General features: G+C 38.7%; 1 long non-coding RNA gene across 1 annotated transcript in view; it reads right to left on the bottom strand.

The window, feature by feature from the left end:
* Nucleotides 1-16,132, bottom strand: part of LOC114054647 — a 19,415-nt gene extending 3,283 nt beyond the window's left edge. The window contains exons 1-3 of the long non-coding RNA XR_003570535.1: nt 16,049-16,132; nt 9,967-10,081; nt 9,157-9,226 (exon numbers count right to left, since the gene is read on the bottom strand). This is a non-coding gene — a long non-coding RNA (uncharacterized LOC114054647). The remainder of the gene's footprint in view (nt 1-9,156; nt 9,227-9,966; nt 10,082-16,048) is intronic.
* Between the last annotated feature and the right edge of the window lie 252 nt (nt 16,133-16,384).

Raw genomic sequence — 16,384 nt, 5'->3', positions numbered from 1 at the left:
TTTTTTTTTTTTTTTTTTTTTAGTTTCTCTTTTCCACAAATTGAGAGATTAACCTGGTCTCAATTGAAATGGCAGCCCATATCATACCTTCCCTTGATCTCACAGCATGGCTAATAACAGCTGGGGCCTACCAAGCAGGCTTCTTTATTTTTCCTTTATTGTTCCAGGCCACACAACCGTGAACCTTCAGCATGTTATGTACTTAAGCATGGTCAGGTTGATGTCATTATTTTCTTATTGTTGTGGAGCTCCCTGGGTGTTTGCCCATATTCATAGAGAGGGGCTTGTGTGCTCTTTGTAGGTTAACCTTTTAAAAAGGAGATGCTCGACCACTTGCAAATGTAGCCCAGGGCTGTGACATTGCACTGGCCGATTCGTACGCTTCAAAACACATATTAGCACCGCTTGTGCTATTTCATCTTTCTTTTTAATTTTAGCCCAGTCTTGTTAGATAAATCTTATCTGCACCACAAGTAAATGCTTGATAGAGCACATTTTTAAAACCTTTAGAAGGAGGAGAAGAAAAAAAGTGTGGTTTGTCTGGGTCACTGTGTGCTTTGTCTAAGTGTAGGGAGAACTATTTGCCAGTTTATCTGTCCGCTGTCCCTCCATCTATCTCACCAGCCACCTCGCAGCAAACAAGCCATGAGCATTAGCGCTGAATTGTGAGAGCTACAGGGAAAAGTGCTTCTCTGCATGAACCCCAGCCACAGTCAGCTTTTACAGTCCTATAAAAATTGGTCTACTTGCCATCAGTTCAGCCTGGGAAGCAAGCAGCGGCTCTCGATTGCCTCCAGCTTTGATGTGAGCACCCCACAATATTTCCGTTTAAACTACAGTGGGGAGAAGACACCTATAAAAATATTAATTAGCTCCAGTTGACACCAGATGCAGTTAACATACTGTGAGCCAGCTCCGAAATACTAGAGTTTTTATTAGGTAAGCTAATGTTTATTGCAATCATTAAAGTCTGAGTCATAAAAGGCTGAGCATAAGAAAAATGGTTCAGGTATTATTCCTTCCACGTATCAAACGTGAGTTTGTTAAATCCTGCTTCCAGGGTTAATTATTTTGGAAGTCATATTGCAAATACAAGCTTCCAAAGAATTTGGCAGGGTTTTTTCATGCACTCAGTGGGCCAAAATGGAAATAAGCGAAGGGGTGAATCTCCACTGGTTTCAATGACTTTTTCCTTGTAACTTTTAAATTAAGCAGATACAAACAGCAGAGGAGATTACGGGCTTAATGTCTGAATTACTTCACTAGCACCAATTATGATAATGATAGACCTGACACCAATGTATCTTCTGCTAAAGTTTCCTTTGTAGGCCACTCCTTGGGTTTTTCAGAGTAGGAGGTCAGGAAGGTGAGCAGTACAGCTGGGCAGGAAGAAGCCTTATGTATCTGGGTCACCCTCAGTGCCCCAAAGGTGTGTCTTAAGTTACTGGTGTAATGGGAAGCCCAAGGCTGCCCCTGCTCGAATGCATGAGGATTATGTTTATGGTCACCACCACTCTGGATGCACAACTTGCCCCTTCTGTAAAACCTGTGCCATGTAGGCAAGAGGTGAAACAAAAGGATACTGAGATCTTTACAGGATGCAGATGAACCAGACTGGGTTTCACATACTTAATGACACCTTTGGAATCTCCTTGTGTCTTTACCAGGTACAAGCAGGATGTGGTAAATGCTTCTTTCCATTACTGCAGAAAAGACAACCAAGAAATAGACTTCATTTTTCCCAATTTTGGGGTCAGAATGTATGTGCGTATGTCTAAGCATAAGGATAGGTGGTCTGAATCCTTTGCACATGATCCTGCAGTGTGTTTCTTGCATGGATCAAGATCAACTTAAAAGTGCTGTGTTTCCTCACTTTTCAGACTTGAGTTCCCTGAGCCATTCCATTTCCTCTCTTACGTCTGTAAGGAAAGAACTGAATATGAGCCACTCCTTTCATGTATACAAACTTCCCTGGACAATCTGGCTTGCTCCAGAGTGAAGCTAGGATGGCCAACATTAAACACTTGGAATGGCCAGGGAGTTTGAGCCTGATGGCAGTCTCAGCTCCCAGGGAAGACTGAAACAGCACTGAACTGGCACTGTGGTTCCTGATTTTCATTTTCTGGCTTTAATTTTATTATCAAAACCCCTTGCTGGTCTACAAGGCAATACTCAGTGATACACTGAATTCATTTTTCTCTGACATTTTGCACCTTAGTAATTCTCCTTTGCAGTGCAAGGAAATTTAATGCTAAGGTAAAATGGTTATTTTTTTCTTGAAACTAAATCTGAATATTTCCTTCTGTAACAAGGCATTCCAACTGTTTCAATTCTCAAAATTGTGTGGCAACTTGTATGTACAAGTATAAATTTGTAGATATATGCCCATATATATATATATGTATATACATATACATATATATGCTTCATGGAAATGTGAATGTGTAAGGCGTATCCTTACTTCAATTTTGTTTAAGTAAATTTATAATCAGAATCACAAATGAATAAAACTAAAATAAAACATCTCCTCCACATGTATTTTAGTGGTGAGAACGACACACTGGTTTTGGCGTACACCAGTGTTCTGTGAATTCATTAAAACCTCAACAGTCTGATCTTTGATTATCTTAAGCAAGATGGTATCCCCTGAACTGTTCTTTATACACTTAAAATACCCCATTTACTTGAAGCTCAGTTTTTAAAACTACTTTAATATTTTCCCAGATAAGCACAGTTCAACTGTGTTAAACAGCAAGTTCAACTAACATATTTATTTTGACTGAAGGCCTTCAGTACGTTTTTATGACAAAATCTAGAATTATATTACCTGCTGTAGAAAACCCATAAAAATTAAATAAACCTGTAGAAAAAACCAAGGGTTTAGTCCAAAACCTTTTCTCCCTATAAACATTTTTTTTTTTTTTTGTAACTTTTGGGGACCAAAAAAGATTTCAAATTTTACTGACAAGTTTCCAACATCTCTTTTCAAACCTTTAGGCTCCATCGAAACACTACTATATTGTCAGAAGACATTATTTACTATGAACTGTGGGCTACCATTTGGAAAATATGACTTAAGTAGGATGTCCTTTCAGAGAGCACCGTGCTCTGCCTATGATTCCATAAGATCTTTACATATTTTAAATGATATTCAGAAATATGCTTACGCCTTTTATTTTTTTTATTTTATTTTTTTTTTTAAGATCTGATTTTCTTATCTGAACTCCTTTAACAAAGGTATTATGCTAAGTATAAAAGCTGCCCAATTTTTTCCAACCTTTTGCTTCTCTCTAAACCACAGTCATTTTGTTAGACATTGAAAATGTCTTGATTTAGTTGTCTTGCTATTTTGGGCCTGTCCTGCCCCCTGCAGTGGTAATAAGGATGGGGCTTCCTGCTGGGTCCTGAAGAATACCATTTCACGGCCGCCACATAGCTGGCGGCTTTTATTTATGGAGCCAAGAAAATGAATGGGTATTAGTGTCCAAACATTTCAACATGCTCCTGTGGCCAGGCACAAAAGGGACTGATTTGCAGCAAATTTCCACTTATTTTCCAAAAGTATTTACCTTGCAGAAGCTTGGCTGATCGCTATAATGGCATAGCAGAGGGGAAAAATGACCATTTCAGAACCCAATTTTTATATATGTTTCTGAACCTTAAAAGTGCTATACTTCTTGTGAATAAAGATAATACTCTTGGTTGCTAGGCTTTTATGGCTATGTGGCTAATGCCAGCCCTTTTTTCATGTGTGTCTTTACAACAGATGAAATAGGCATTACCTAAAAGCAAGAAGCTTCCTCTGCAATGGGCACTGCATGGGTGAAAGCTCTTGTGCAAGACCAAACTTCTTTTAAGCACTGGAAATGGCACTCAACATACACATCCAAGAGGGGTTCCCAATACCTGTACTTGTACCTGCCTGCTGGGGGCAGCACAGGGTGTATTTTTACACCTTTCCTAAACCGCCCCAGGAAATTTGGGGAGGACTTTCAACTGGTGCTCCACCGGGCAACTGCGCAAAACCTGCATCATGATGTTATACCAACAAAACCTGGTGAGATCTTGTCCAGGATACAACACCAACAAAAACTGGTGGGGGCTGTACCACAATACTATACCAACAAACAAACTATACCATGATAATAAAGGGACAGAAATTGGTGAGGTCCACACCACAATACTACACCAGTAAAACCCAGCAAGATCCGTGCCATGATACTACACCAACGAAAATTGGTGAGAGTCACTCGAGCCCTTTAAATCACTGAAATGTATTAACCATAGGAGGTTATTAAGATCCAGTTGCTGAAAGTTCTGCCTGGACTCAGCAAAGTTCAGGGATGCAAATCAAATTCTTGTGCTCGTATCTTCTTAAACAGTTCCAGATGAGCTTTGGGGCAGCAAACTTTTAGGGCAGTCAGCATGTGAGTGTTAAATGATATAAAGGCTTTGTCAGATAAAATGAAGACTATTCTTAGTTCTGCAGTGTTTGCAGGTACCCAATTTCAGGTGCAATTCCGTGTATACACACGCACAGGTGGAGATTGTGTGCTTGAAGATCCCTACAATCACATTTATAGGAAAGCCACAACAAAAAGAAAAACTGGATTACTTGTACAATAACATCATTTCTTGGAAGTTCCCAGCAGGTAAGATGTGAAGTCTAGATAATAGAATCACACCACTACAGTAGCTGCTATACAAGTTTATGCAGGTCACCAGATATTGCAGTCTGCAACCCCTGAGTGTAAGTTTCAAAAGAAACAATACAGGAAAGAAAGACTTGTCAATGAAAATATCCTTGCAATATTTTTTCCATTTTATATTTTTTTTTATTAAGATACTGTTCTAGATATAAAACACATCAGTACTGTGTATGGTTGCCTCACCTGCACTAAAATGTAAAACTATCACAAATTATTTTCTAATTGATTAGTTCCATGTTATGATCCATTTTTTGTTTTTTATCCTGGAAATTCATCTGGCAATTACAGCTGCAGTGATTTGCAGTGTCCCTCTTTTTCTCCTAAAATCAGTTTACATACATGACAAAACCAACATAAGAGTTCTATTTTACCATAGTGTCTGAATACCTTACAGAGTAAAGGAAGGGAAAAAAAAATCTGAAATCCTTGATGTTCAGCAACACATCTGGAGCTGCTTTGCAGTTACAGCACTTGCTCCTTATTCCTTTGCTTCCTATTCAGATTCATTCCAGTCAGAGTCTCTGCCTCCTAAATCTATTCTCATTCAGGCAATCCCAAAGAAACAGTAACACAACATGGGTAAATCCTCTTCAACAAACAATTCTACCTCCTCCTGTTATCCCACCTTCAACTGCTATATCAGTTTTGCTATATATATGAAAAAGAGACAGAGGAATGAAGTGGTGGAATAGAGAGCAGGTAAATAATCTCATCTGTTTCAACATCTTTCAAACTATTCCTGAGGCACACCAAGAGAAAGAGCAATGGATAGGTAAGAGATGCTCTTTCCTTTCTCGCTCCCTAGAGTTTTACAAGATTTTGCTCCTCTTCACATTGCATGGCAGAACACATCAAGCACCAGAACAGCATGTTGGAAGGAATAAATAAAAGGTGCAGCTGGAAGAATATTTGTGAGTCTCCAGGAAAGAAAAGACCCTTTCTGTGCAGCTCAGCTTCTCCCACTGAGAAATGGATACAATAAGGTTCACAAGAGAGCGCTGTGAGGGTCTGCTATGAATTCTGGATACATTGAGTCATTTTGAAATTTTCACTCAGTTTCTGGTCCCTCCTGTATGTCTGTATGATACTTAATGAAAACCTTAGAACACCTTTAGAAACTACAAATTACTTCACTGCTAATGTAACAATTTAATTTTACGCAGCAATCAAGGCCAACCAAATACCAGACATAAGTGACCTGTTTTATAACAAACTATAATTTTAAACATTTTCAAAATAAGAATATGCCATTAGTCTCCCTACCTCATAACAGTGCAATTAAAACTTCGAATTGGCGAATTATTGTATTTTAATCTGGTTAAGAATAAGCTGTCCTGAAAACTATAATAGAAAGTAACATATATCGAAATTTACTCTTCCCACTGACTTGATTTCATTCTGTTGTAATGAAGCAGGTAAACTTTAACAAAAATTAATACCTTGTGATCTGTTTTGTCCCCTTTTTTAGTGTATCTTGGTTTAGTCAATGATTTAGAAAGTCAACCAAACCCTGCTCAAGGTCCTTTTTTCAACCATTAGAAGTGAACCATCATGAAAACCCCACTTAGTATATTGGTTTCATCTCGTCAGGATAGAGAAAAAAAAAAGAGAGAGAGAGAAAGAAAGAAACAAGTTTTGCTTTTTTTTCCTGAGGTTAAGAATTTCCTTTATCAAACAATGGCTTTGCATGTTATGGCATTAATTTTGCAATAAATTATAGCACAGGTAGGTGGAATTACTCATATTGCTTGACCAAAGCATCTGACCCAGCCAGACCTCTGATTGATGAATAGTTTTTCATTTTGTTCTAATAGTTCTATCAAACAGAATCAAAAAGCTGGATGAAAAAGATCCTATTTCATGTAAGAGTATTTTGTTATATATCATTAGCACTTAATTCTGTCACCAGTGCCATGTCTGTGTTAACTGGGCCTTTCAACTTAATCCGTTCACACCTCAATGTGACATTCAAGGATGTCGTGAGGTCATACAGGGGGAAAATTACACGGGCCAAAGCCCAATGAGAACTTAGTCTCACTATTGCTGTAAAAGACAATTAAAAAAATGCTTCTATAAATGCACTGGCAACAAAAAGAGAGCTAAAGAGAATCTCCATCCTTTAGCAGATGCAGGGGAAAAACATAGCGATGAAGGATGAGGAGAAGACTGAGGTACTTAATGCCTTCTTTGCCTTAGTCTTTAACAGTAAGACCAGATGACCGGGACAGGGAGCAGAATGAGGCCCCCATAATCCCAGGAGAAATGATCAGTCACCTGCTACACCACTCAGACACACCACAGGTCTGTGAGTCTGGATGGGATCCACCCAAGGGTACTAGGACGCTGATGGAAGTGTTCACCGAGCCACTTCCCATCATTTACCTGGTAAATATATCTGGTAAAACTGGGAGGTCTCAGTTGACATGTAGATTTAGTGAACTTGGCAGTTGGGTTTGATTATCTTAAAGGTCTTCTCCAATCTAAATAGACCTATGTTTATTACTGGACAATTAATGCACTAAAACTCTGGTGCCAATGAGTGAAATAGTTCAGATAATGCCACTACACAGTGACTCAGTCCAGGCCCTTCAAGGGGAAGTCTCTTACAAAATTAAAAATATGATTAAAGCATGACTAGAGCTACCTTTGATCTAAATTCCTTAAGTATCAGCGCCAGTGTACTCTCAGTGGATACTTCAGGAAAGACTGAGTACAAGCCCATGAAACCTTGACTGTTCACCTGAGCAGCTATTGCATACTGAAGTTCATGTGGCTGTCACTTCACTACTATTGTTATCCAAGGTACTCAGTTTAGTTTAAATACATTCTACCTGTAGTATTACACCTCTTCATGGCTGTAGAGAATTTAGGCTTGTTCAGGACCTCTTTTCAGCATAGCTACTTGTTCTTGGTGAACTTAACACCTATACATTGATTGTTTCTTCTGTTTAGGTCAAAACTCATGCTTAAGTCCAAGCTTGCCTTCGAAGCACAAATATTAAAGAAAAATCTGAAATCAGGTGTAGGCCTGGAGGGAGGTCTGGAGTACTCTGGTTAAGTTCAAACTCATCCTGTTTCCCAACATGTCCTGGCTCCTGTCACACTGCTCCAACCAGCATTGTGGATGACACAGTCATACACATGGCTGTGGATGGCTGCCTTGAAATTTTCAACTTCTACCCCACAAAGCTATCTGGCAACACCACAAGGTGTACACAGGCTGTTTCACAAACTGGGCAATCATGAGAATGAACCTCATTCTAATCCAAGCAGGTCCCATGTTAAGAGCTTACTAGTGACTTAGATGAAACCTTGCTCCTCCTGCAGATGTTTATAACTGAGTTGAATTTCAGTCAAGATAGATGAAGGGCAAAATATTCAATGAGTTAGCTTTGCTTTGCAGCTGCAGTTTTGTTATTGCCAATCTTACTGCTTGAAAGGGGAGACTGAAACAGCAACTAATAAACTAAAAAGAGCACGCAGTTCTGGTAGCAGGAATTTCAGTGGGTGGCAAAGCTGATCAAAGGATAGTGAATGGATTCGTGAAACTTTAAATGTTCTATGTCAGAGGGCTCAAAACTTAGCCATTTTTCATCTCTGTCAACATTTCCATGTATATAAATCAGAATCACAAAGTACATGTAAGAAATACATGTACACGTTCTGCAGAAAACTGTATTTCTTGTATTGTAATTTTATGCATGCCTAGCACATAACAATTTCTTATAAACTACAGGATCATGGTTGCATGGTGGTAATACTTGTTGAGATTATCTTTTGTGACTGGCACATCCTCTCACATTAATTTGTCAAGTCATTCCAGAGACATGTCTCGTTGTAAGTTCCCTTCCAAAATTTTTCCCTCAAGAAGCAAATTAACAACATTGTTTTCTTCTCTGGGAGAAGTCTGGTTCTTCTTGAAAGCAGTCAAGAGTTCGTGGAAGAGGCAAGGATCCACTCAAAAGACCTAATGACAGGATTGGGGTCCTAATTTATGACTTTTCATTTTTATATTTCATGCTACAGAAGCATTTAACCACGTTCTGCACATGCTTTTGCTTTCCAACCAAGAATTATTGTTGTGGTGTCTCTGTCACCTTCCTAACTGTTCTGATGCCAACACTGTAACATGTGTTATTTGGACTGCAAGTTCTTTGAAACACAAGCTGGATACTCCTTAACTAAGCAATGATGTATTTAGTAAAAACACGAGGTAGGTAGCAGGCAAAATCTGTTGTCAAAGAGATGTATTTTTTCATCTTTCTCCTACATAAGTATCCACTTAATTCTGAAGGTCCTCTTGCTGACTTTTATCCTAAGTGTAACTTCTTATTTGGGTGGGTTTTCCTTTCCTCTTGGGTTGGTTTTGTTGTTACTGGGTTTTTTGACACCTGGCATCTGCCACAAATCTCTAGTCTGAATTAAAGATACATTGCAAGTGCCTTACCTCAGTCACAGCGAATGTATACCCAGGGACATTCCATTGGTTCCACTGGCATCAGTCCATATGTGCACAACTGTAAATGACATGAAAAAAATCTGGCCTCAGATATGAAAAAGGCTATTTATGCACTCTGACAAAGGACAAAAGTCTTATAACTTTGGGTCTACACAGAAATGAGACACAAATATGTTAGTGAAAAGCCCCAAGTTTTCTAAATGTAGATGAGCACAGATTAAGAAAGCAGTAATTAATTTCCTTTGACCTCAAGCTGAAATTCCTTTCTAAAGCTGTCATAAAGAGAAAGAGGCCAGAGAGAAGAAGTGAAACTGTGTAACAATGCAATTAAACCCTTGTAATGAGGTCAGCCATTGGACTTGTTGCAACTGATATCATTATAGCAATGAGGAGGCATTATACGATGGCCTGATTTTTTACAGGATTCATTTTTTTTCTTTAACTCTTTAACAGTCAGATATGTGTTCTATAGCATTATAAAATAATTGTTGTTAATGACCAGAAGAACAGGCACAAGCTCTATTGTCTTACTAACACTGTTTCCTAAGTTCTGGTTATGGATGCACCAAAAAACTCCATGGCAGTGGAACACAGGACAACTTTGAGAGGGACAACCTTCCACTCAGACTCTGTGTCATATTTGCTGCTGGAGCCTCTTCCCAGAAAGCAACTCAACTCCCTTCAACAATGGGAGAGAGTAACTTTTGGCAATCTGCTGACAACTGGTGACAGGTAATACTTGACTCATGTGGGAGCTGTGGTGCTCAAGGAAAACATGAGCAGACCTGTAGGACTAACCTGAATCAGAAAGAATCCCAAGTAGTCTCGATCTCACTTGAAAGTTGTTTATTCACTGTGGCTGCTGGGAAAAGAATTTGCTCCGCTGGAAGATTATTCATTGGTTTCATGTGTTCTGCAAAGGTATGTTTTGATTAGTTAGGCATTAAAAAGAAATAGAAACTTGGGAAACTCCGATTTGGGCACAGATTTGAGACTTAGATAGGGCATATTTTACATAATGCTTTGTTAAATAAATAATCATGTTTTCAAGTGGAAATCTAAGCTTAAGATATTGTCCCTTTTTGAAGGGAGTGCCCTCAGTATTGGGCATGCACATGACAACCACCACATTATTACCTCTCTGACTCATTTGGATCCCCTACAACTGAACTCACAGTACCCATTTCCTCTGCAACTATTCACAGATCAGTAAATAAGAATAATATTAATCATAATATTAATAATAATAATAATAAACAAGAAGTTGTGATTCTTCCTTCAGTCTGTTCATATGAGTGAATCCTTACTAGTGTTTTTAAGATAGGGTTTGGATATTTAGATTTTAAAAATGCTTCAGGATTATGAATCCAAAGTGGCCACAGGCGTTTCCATCTTCTCAGAGGGAAATATCTGCAGGATAAGGAGAGAAAAAGTTAATGAAGAAAAATGACAGCTTTTTGGATCTTAAATATTCATACCCCATTTATTCCTTTAAAACAACCAGAGTAAACCTGAAAGGAAAGAAACTGGGGCACTTATAATGCCACAGAGAAGAGATGATTGCTAGATGAAAAGTCTGTTCATGGACTTCAATAGGGTAAGGAGATTTTGGACTTGAGTTGTCTCTTTCTTGAGGCCTCAGTTCCTCTGGTTGTCTGTCAATACACATATGAAGGCATAACAAAGAAATTCAAACCAATTCCAAGTATTTCTAACTCTTCCCTCCACACTCCTCAAATTGTGCTGCTTAAACCAGCTTGAAAAAAAAAAAATTTCAAGTACCTTTACCTTTTCTGAATAAGTTCACCGTCCCCTGTGTGCATATTATACTTTTAAAAGAACTATTAGAAGATGGATTACTAGTTGGAAATACAGAAAAGGCACCGTTTTCTTGCACTCAGAGGACTGAGGCACCAGTTCAGATCCCCGTGCTTTTACTGGTGCACTGAGTCATCACATGCCTCCGTTTCCCCTCACTGAGTATAATACTGACCTCTTCAAAGAGCTGTAAGCTTTCTGTGAACTTCTGTATTAAGTGTGAAGCCACAGCATTATTAAAGATATTTTATACAGAGGCAGCTGAGTGATGTCCTATAAATTGTCATTTCTCTCCAAATGGAGCACAATATAACATTTCCTCCAGAAATACATTTATTATTTAACACTTTTCCGTGAAAGGTTTCTTTTACATTGCAAATGCTCAGAGTTCTTTCATAGGTCTTAGACTATTGACCCTTTACCTTAAAACATGCTATTAATGCTTAACGCTGTTATTAGTATTCAGGGAAGTAATGATTGGTACTAAAATGGAAATGTGCGGTAAAAACACCTTCTATTTTGTAAAATAATTATGTAGCCTAATAATTATTTCATACGATTCTTTTTGATTGATAGGGAAAGGGCACCAAGAAGTTTGGAATTATGATTCTTTAAGGTCTACATTCAAATAGCAGCCACCAACACCATTGTTTCCGACAGCTACATTTTCTAAGAATGGCAACAGGATGATCCCTGGTTCTGTTTGGATGAGGGTTACATCAGATAAGGGATACTTAATTAGCTTTTTTTTTGTTTGAATGGCAAGGAATTATAATTCTATAAAGGGCAGCTCAGCGTTCTTGCAATTTCCAACTAAGTCATTGGTACCCTGGAGGTCAAATATAGTTCAAGTCTGCAGTGAAGTGAGACTACCTCCTTCCACTCTGCTGTCATCCCACCTGACCCTAAACTGGTAAAAGCATCCCTAGTGATGCCAAAGAGGCCTTTCCATTCTCTGTGTACCAGCTACACTAGTCTTTCACATTTGAGGCTGCCAGATAAATGTCAAACCGCAATGTTCTTGTGATGTTTAATGGGAACCAGGCTGAGAGTGCTTGAACTTGTTTCACTTTGGAGAAGTTTTTGTCACTTTGGCTTAGGTGGAAAAACAAGTTTTAGATCAATAATGTCCATAAATGAAGTGCTGGGCTTTCTTAGCTGGTTTGCTGCTTGATTAAAAAAAAAAATGGAAAACCTATCTAGCTTCATGTGTCTGTGTGTAGTTCAGAAATAGCTGCAAGATTATTGTTCTATGTTTTACAAAGATGGCTAGTTCTAGCTCCATTCTTTGAGTGCATAATATTAGCAACTTTTATGGTCGTTTTCCTCACAGATTTTCAGATTCAGACAGCAATAGCTGGCTGTCTATTTGCACGTATAACTATTTTAAACCATTTTTCTGGGCCTGTTTTATTGCCAATTTCTCCTTCAAACACTGTATTAAAACTGAAAATAACAAATTCAAGCCAGGTTTACTACTAATGATACTACAGCTATGGATTGGAAAAGAAAGGAAAATTACAGGTGTAAATAGGTAGTATACATGTACACAGACAAATTAATTGTTTGTAAATACCTTTAAACCAATGTTAACATGAATTTGTAAGTACTCAGAAGTCTTTCCTACCATAATGCTGCTGAAGACTAAGGCTGCTGAGCACAGACTCCTAAGCAGGAGCCAACATCCAGCATCCATAAGATTCCCCCTCATCCCTCAGTTAACCTGGGAGCTGTTCAGATATTAAAGTGATAACTGCCACAGTAAAACTTCAAGGCCTATTTAAGAGTTGTGGAGAGGAAGAAAGGAAGCATTGCCGCCAATTCCACCGCAGCTGCTCAGCCATGAATGCTCTGGGTGGAGCACAACTACTCTCCTGGATCCCTATTTCAGTTCCTACATGACTACCAAAAGACATCAGCAGTGCCAATAAAAGCAGTAAAATACCAGCAGGATCAGCAGTAGGAGCAACAGCTGGCCAGATACAAGAAAGGAAATAAAACGTACCATCTGAGGGTAATCAAGGGATTAGTTATGATTCATGAGTCACAACTCCTTTCTGGACAGGCTCCTGCTTTGATCTAGCTACATATGGCCCCTTGCTCTGGTTCTCTGCTCGAAACAGCAAGAGAAACACAGGAAGTAAGTGGTAAATGGAAGCAGTAAGTGTGAGATATTCAGAGCTATTTATAAATTAACTACTTTGGGACAATTAGCTGGGTTTGAAATTACATGTTTTACTACATAATTAAAATTCAGGTAAGTATTTACTTTTGTAGAAGAGGTTACAAAATTAATAAAGAGTGTCAGTCACCTACCTAAGACATTACCAGCAACTAGTAAGAGAGAACGGAATCAGGGATAAAGAAAATCTCAAATGGTTCATGAATATTTTGTCACGTTTCTCTTAATAGTGCTGCAGTAAGCAATGAAAAACTGAAACTATTGCCTTATTTCAAATTTGAATTTTTCTGTTTTAACTTCTAATAGGTCTAATCAGCTCAGGTTTTAAGCTACAGGAAAACCTTTCTGTCAGATGTTAGAAATGTCTTGCAGACCAGGAGTGAACAAGTTTCTAGGCTTCCAACAGGCAAATTAAGTAAACTCTCCAAGTTCCCCGATAGGAAATGTATTTTCAATATCTCAAATAATTCCCGTCTCTCTCCTCAGAATCCTCCTAAATGTTTTCGTTGTGTTTTGGTTTTCAAGCAACTTAACTCTTTTACAGTGTTCCCTTTCTTGTACATCCCAGAACCTCACTTACCATCCTGTACTAATTCTTCTGTTCAATTACAACTACCGTGAATATTAATCTTTTCTCCTAGTTCTCCTTTCTCCGAGCTTATAAATGTAATTTACATTCCTGTTCCTAGATGCATGAGGCCGCATCTACATTTAGCTGCAACGATACAATGTAATCTCTATAAAACTATATAACTAACCCATTTTCATTGTTATTTACAAATTAGCATCTGTAAATTCTAATTGCAGGTTTATCTTTTCTCCAAAATATAAACTTTTGGCTACATGCTGATCTATGTCTAACCATATTAAAAATACCCTAACGAAGGATGATTTCTCATTTAGAAGCAGATTTTTAGATGAACGAACAAATTTTAAATCTGTTCAGTAGGGGCCAAATTGATTTTTGTATGACACTAATTTTTGTAAGGAAGCCATTCAACATCGAATCAGCCTCAAAAAATTTATTCTTTCAGAGCAATTACTTTTACCTGTTAGACGAGATATAAATTCTAAAAAGCTGAATGACATCATAACTCAGCCCTGATAGTGTTACAGTTTCAGTTGGACCTGAAACCGGTTCACAAATATGCAAATATATCTTTTTTCAGTTCTATCACACACATTACAACTCCTCCTCCAGATTATACAATGATGCAAACGTACATTCCAATAATAACAGTATAGACGTGGCTTCATATATTCCAAGTATATAGAGAGCCTATATATAGAGGGCCTATATTTAGCCTCTACTTCCATCACCCTGTGAATGCAATGCCAGAGGGAATAATTAAGGGGCAAGACTGGTTGACCTAGACATTGGTTGACCCGCCCGACAGGCTTTCAGTCTGAATTCTCTGGTCTGCTAAAGAAGAAAGCCTCACAAAGTGTCTTTAAAGCAGCCATGGAAGACAAGAAGACGGTTCCCTAGTGACTCTGTTAGAGATGGCTCAGCTATTTGCCATCACAAGGCATTTCCTGCCCCCAGCATAAGAGGACAGTCATATATGGACGGCAGAGTGGGAACTGAACGTGGTGAACTTCACTACCTTAGATCCTTTGTTAGCAAAAGGAGATTTCCCCCATTGTAACCAGAACCACGTGAAGCTGAATCTTCAGACCCCTGTGGTTTCCCACTTTGTTCTGTGGCTTGACTTACTAGGAAAGTGTGGCTTGCTGGTCATCATATCCAAACAATAAATCCATCACAAGCAACAATCTGTCAGACTTTTATGAAATCTAACGTACGTCTCACTGACCTGTTTTCAAAATGGTTACCTGCCACAAGCCACTCCAAACAAGGAGACTGCCATCAGTGAAATTTGTTTGGTCTCTCCAGTTAATTTGTCCCTGAGTCCCTCTGTTGAAGCTGTGCCAAAAATACCTCCCAGAGGTGGCAGTGGGGTTTGTCCATAAGGCTTGCATGGATATGACTTGTTTCACACTACTGCTACTACAGACAAGGCATCAGATACTAAAAACTTCAGTTCACTGATTGATACAGTCTGATTGGAATCTCCAAATCTACTGCAGAGATGGAAGACCCTGTGTCAATTCATTAGTCACCTTTGCTTCATCATTAGGAAATGTAGAACAGTAAGTTTGCAGGAAAGATATTCATTACTAGACCCCAGCTGGAGCCTTTCAAGATCAGGGATTAAAAAGCACACAAACCACTGTTTCCAATTAGGTACAAATGTCTTTCTCTCATCTGTTCCTCAGCAATCATAGGACTTGCTCTGGATGTGGCTAAAATGGCACATTTTGGCCAACTACTTGACAGCATTTATGACTGAATAACTAATGGGTTCAGCTTATTAATTTCTGCCATGAGTTAACCCCAGCTCTGCTCACAAAAAAAGGCTTCTACAATAGCCCTTCTCCAGAGCATGCCATACCCTTTACAGGGGTAACCTTTTCCTGCACTCCCTAGGAATTCCCAGCTCAGGGACTGAATGTAGGACATGGAGCAGAAGACAGTGAGATCTGAAAAAAAACCCCAAATGCCAGAACCTCCACAAGCCCAGTGCCTTGTAGTGAAAATTCAGGTTTCCAACCTTTCCAATGAGCAGACAATCTCCAAATGACATGCACGACAACACATCAAATTTCAGACACGTTTTTTATGATTCCTCTTATTGTATCCTAAGTGTTTGGAAGATTTCTCCCTGTTGGTATGTGACTTATATAGTCCAGCTTCCTTCAGAGGAGGCTACCATATTTCAAAAGAATAGCTTTTAAGACTGCTTAAAATCTTTTCCTAAGGAAACTATGTGCCAAATTCTGCCTTATGACTAAAGGTGAATTCCAGTGGATACTCACTCATGATTCCTGTAGAGTCAATGAGACTTCTGCAACTGCTCATCAAGTTTCAGTCCCTTGTACATGGAAATTTTTATTTCCAGTAGATATTTTTAAAGCCTGTTTTCAAATAAAGGAGGAGGTTCAAAAGGAAACGTTAAATGCTTTTCTTTCTCAAATGTCTGATCAGACTGGCTGGGAAGAAGGAACTGGTGTACAATTTTGTTCCTGTTAATTTTGTTAATAGTCTTGTGCTGCAACTTGTCTAGATGCTTTGTGACTGGTGCTGGTCTTTTCTCCTTTTTTCCCACTGACATGCTCTTGCCAAGGATATCATTATGACATTCTGTAGTAACA

The sequence above is a fragment of the Empidonax traillii genome, unplaced genomic scaffold, assembly GCF_003031625.1.
Source record: "Empidonax traillii isolate 1590-97213 ecotype Southwest subspecies unplaced genomic scaffold, ASM303162v1 scaffold36:size2505666, whole genome shotgun sequence".
NCBI lineage: Eukaryota > Metazoa > Chordata > Aves > Passeriformes > Tyrannidae > Empidonax > Empidonax traillii.
Note: the sequence above shows the minus strand (reverse complement) of the source record. Positions and strands in the feature narration are given on the sequence as shown.